Below are 4,846 nucleotides of genomic sequence, written 5' to 3' on the forward strand. Positions count from 1 at the left end.
TAAAATTATTTTTTTATCATTAATGAAATAATGGTTGCATCTAAAACATTTTTTTTTAGCATCAGTGAATTTAAGTTGCCCTAAAAAGTATTTTTTAGCATTAATGAAATAATGGTTGCCTCTATAACTTTTTTTTAGCATCAGTAAATTATGTTTACCTCTAAAAGTTCCTTTTAACATCAGTGAATTGATGTTGCCCCTAAAAGTTCTTTGTTAGCATTGGTGATATTGTGGTTGCTTCTAAAAGTACCTTTTAGCATTACTGGAATTTAGATTGCCCTTAAATATTCTTTTTTGCATTATTGAAGTTGATGTTGCCTCTAAAATCTTTTTAAGCATTAGTGAAATATAAATTTCCCCAAACATTTATTTTAGCAATAGTAAAAGAATTGAGATTTTGTGAGAACCAATGCTTATAATGAGAACTGAAAGCTCATCTAGATAATTGATATCAGTCAATTCCAACGGATATCAGCTTACACGATTCAATAAGGGAATTCTTGTAATTTCACCTTGAATGTTTTCCTCATTTCCATTTCTCTCGCTTCCTACCATTTCTCTATTCTCTTGTGATTTATCACACCTCTCTGATCCGTCATTAACAATTAATGAAAACCTTAGAACTCGTCGTTAATATATAAGTTTATCAAAGAACTACTCCCTCCATTCCCTTTTGTTCTTCCCCTAAAGAATGTTGGGTGTGGTTTAAGAAAACTGAATCTTGGTTTGTATTGGGATATGAGTAATGATTGGATGTAAGAATAATGATTAGGTGTAAGAGATTATATATTTAAAATTAAGTGGAGAGAGAAAAAATATTTTAAAAAATAAGATAAATGGGAGATATTTTATTATTAATACAAAAAACATCAGATTAACCAGAAAATCAACAAAAGTTCAAACTAGAAAAATCAACAAAAAAAATCATCAAAAATTCGAAAAAAAAAATCAAGAAAAGTCCAGAAAATTAACCAAAAAAAACCCAGAAAATCGACAAATCAACCAAAAAATCCAGAAAATCGTAAAACCCAGAAAATCGTCAAACCCAGAAAACAAAAAACTCCAAAAAATCGACATACCCAGAAAATTCAATCCAAAAAACTGACAAAAAAATAGACCAAAAAAATCAGAAAAAATCAACCAAGATAGAGGCAAAAATTCGACCACATTAACCCAAAAATTCGACAAGAAATTCGACCAAAATCAATCCAAAAATTCACCAATAAATCAACCCAGAAAATCGACAAAAATCATCCCTAAAATTCGACCAAAAAAATCAGAAAAATTCAACCAAAAATCGACCAAGATCAAGGCAAAAATTCGACCAAATCAACCCAAAAATTCGACCAAAATCAACCCAAAAAATCAACCAAAATTCAACCCAAAATTCCACCAAAATCAAATAAAAAAAATCGAAAAAATCGACCAAAAATCCCGACCAAAAACAATCCAAAAATTCAACAAAAAATAACCCAGAAAATCGTCAAAAGTCAATCCAAAAAATTCGAAATAAGAACACAAAAATAAATTCATACCAACATGATCTCAATATAACGATTTTGAAGATTTAGAGGTCAAATTCGACCATGAAAACTCTAGATCTAGGGTTTTCATGGTCGAATTTCACCATCTAAACTCATAATACGTAGTGGTGGGGGCGGTGGCGGAGTTGTGGTGGTGGTGGCGGCGATATTGAACGAGGAGAGAGAAAAGTGAGAGAGGAAGGAGGACAGAGAGAGAGAAAAGTGAGAGGAGGAAGGAGGAAATGCAAGAACATCTTTGATGTTCTTGAGAGTAAGAAAATGAAGAGAGAGAGAGAGGGATAGTAAGATAATGAAGAGAGAGAGAGAAATCAGAAATGTGAGGAGGGGGGTTGAAGTGAAAGTGACGGTTGTGGGGTGGGGTTATGGGGTATGGGAAATTAATTAAATAAGGGTGGTGGGGAAAAAGAGGGTGGAAAAAGGGTAGAATCTTAGGGTTTTTTGGTAAATAGTGGGGAATCTTAGGGTAAATTGGTAAAAAAACTATGGCCAAAAATAGTAAAGATTCAGTAGGGGAAAAACAAAAAGAAATGCTAAAAAAGGAAATGGGAAGAACAAAAAGGAATGGAGGGAGTATTAGGCAACAACGACCAATTATTTTAATCAAATATCAATTACTTTTTCCGTTAAAAAATAATAATATTGTTTAAAAGGTATTGGATATTAAAAAAAAGTAAAATATAGAAACTTCATTAATCACAATAAATTTGACAGTGAAATCAAATAGAGTCAAATAAAGTATCATCCATACTAGCTAAGTGAGCTAATACAAAATAATCTCATATCCGAGTTCCTAAACTGAATGTCTTATTGATACAATAAGATCTAATGCGTAAGTTGCAAAACTTAATTCTAAATATACAATCGTATGTTTAGACAGAGAAACAAAAAAAAAAAACTAGCTACGTCAAAGATACTAATCTATAACTTGTCTCCATTGTCGGAGTTGAGGTTGTAAGCTTCTCCACTCTTCAGAGACATCCAAAAACTAAAAGAATTCAGTAAGAGAACATTAAAAAAATCACATTCATAAAATATTATATGATGAAAATACTATCAAATTTGGGCATTCCGCATCTTACAATATTCCTATATATTTCCAGCTGCACGCAAGCACAAGTACTTGAACACGTACTTAAACACAAAATAACAACTCATGTTTGAACTAATCAAAACTGCTTGAAGCAATTTTCAGCCTCGCCTTCGTGACAACTATCCAGTACCCAAGGACACGCTAATGAAGTCCCTGACTGCCCAAACCATAATTCCCAGGCACCTAACCGCACTTTCACTCAATTGCACCCCTCGTCTACACAATAATAAGAGAAGAATTTATATATAGCAACAAAATAAAAGATACAAAGTTAACAAAACGTTGAGACTATAAAAAATCTAAGTATAAGACAAGTACAAGCTCAATTGCACTTGGGCATATGGAAACGAAAAATAAATTTCAGTCTGTAGAATTTCGAGGAAGACAAAACCGTACAATTACAGAGAGATCATACCTGGAATTGGTTAAAAATGTTGAAAACCTTGTAGGAGTGTAGAAACTTGATTTCAATTCAAATGAAGCAAGCTACGTACAGCTGGGAATTTACTCTTTTAGATCAACTGAATGCAATTTCAACAGCCACAAACAATTCTTAATAAGACTGCTACCTCGAAAATACTTGAGTTTCAAAGCTAAACGCTAAACAAGTGCATCTGTTTTAATCTAATTTTAACACAGGACACATCAACAAGTGAGATTTGAACCTTCGGTCCTTTACATACTTACAAACCTGACCACTATAAACATGAAAGTGTAACGTAAAAGGGACAAATGTATACCTTATTGTAACATCTTCCTAGTTTAAAGGATAAGAGTACACCTTTTATAATTCAGATTTATGAATGAAAAGAATAGAAAGTCATAATCAAATAAGCCTAAACGGGAAAAGAGCTTTATAAAATTTAACAAGTTAGATAATACTTCCTTCATACCTTAACCAACACCACACTACTGCAGCTTCCAGACAAACGCACCAACTTAACTAAAGTTGACTTGATTTGCTATTGATCTGAATTATACCAAAAACAACATGCTACAGCCTACAGATAACTGAACCAGCTCTACACCAACATCACAGCAATTAACAAGTTGTAACACAGAACATCAAAGAATAGAACAACCACAAATTAAAAAAATAGAAGAAATTAAAAACAGAACATCATTCAGAATCCTTTACAGATGATTCTCACCTATTGTCATTTAATTCGATGAAATTAAAATCAAAACCTTGACAAAAAACCCACAAAAGAAAAATAGGAATTGGGAGAGAGAGAGAAAGGAAGAAGGTACACTCAATTTTAAGGGAGAGTTACCTCCTTCACACAATAAGATCTATTTCAATAAGAATAACAAAACAACAATTCAATCCAAACATATAAATGCGGATATTGACATGATTTACATTAACGATGATCAAATTTCTCCAAACAGAAATCAATAAAAACAATTAACAATTTCAACCAATGCTGATACTAAAAACGACATCGATTACAGTAACCCATCACAAAAAATCATGATTCAACACACTCCATAACCATAAACCCTAATAATCCGACAATCGGCAAAACAGATCAATAAGCAATAAACAGATAATACATCGATCAATCAACAACAAGAAATTACCGACATAACTGAAAAAATTGATTAATCGGTTAGAAAAGGGAAGAAATAATACAAGATTTGTGACGAGATTCAAGCAAAAAAGTGGCCATGACCGTGGACGGCGATTCCACCGAAGATCTTCTTAACGACAGCGATAACTTCATAACTTCAACAGTGATCGGCGACTTCCACGAGCCTAACGGTGCCATAACCTTCTCTTCAGTTGTCGCACCATGGTTATCAAGCTTCTGCGTCGTGATGAGAGGCGGCGAAGAGAGGAGAAGGAGCGAAGTTGAGGAGAGAGAAAGAATGAAGTAGATGCTAACCTGCTGAGGCGATACAAACAATGGAGGCTCCTAGCTCGATTCTCTATGCAGAAGTTTGCGCCAATGTGACCGGGAAAACCCAAAGAATTTACCGCCCCTCCCTAGGGATGTCAATGAGCCGATACGCTCGTGAACAGCTCGAGAACAAGCTCGGTCAAAGCTCGTTCAATAAATAAATAAACGAGCTTGAACAAAAATTTTAAGCTCGTTTAATAAATGATACTAGCTCGAACAGCCTAGTGTTCGGCTCGTTAAGGCTCGCGAACAACTCGTTCATGTTCTTTTCCAAGGTCGTTCATGTTCGTTTATAAGCTCGTATAAAA

The 4,846-nt window shown here is 33.8% G+C and overlaps 1 long non-coding RNA gene across 1 annotated transcript; it reads right to left on the reverse strand.

The window, feature by feature from the left end:
- Window positions 1-2,267: 2,267 nt before the first annotated feature.
- Window positions 2,268-4,770, reverse strand: LOC110800818 (uncharacterized). The gene is made up of 2 exons (XR_008923449.1): window positions 4,271-4,770; window positions 2,268-3,155 (listed from the first exon to the last, which is right to left on the reverse strand). It is a non-coding gene; the product is annotated as an uncharacterized lncRNA (long non-coding RNA).
- Window positions 4,771-4,846: the final 76 nt, after the last annotated feature.

Source organism: Spinacia oleracea, chromosome 6, assembly GCF_020520425.1.
Source record: "Spinacia oleracea cultivar Varoflay chromosome 6, BTI_SOV_V1, whole genome shotgun sequence".
Lineage (NCBI taxonomy): Eukaryota > Viridiplantae > Streptophyta > Magnoliopsida > Caryophyllales > Amaranthaceae > Spinacia > Spinacia oleracea.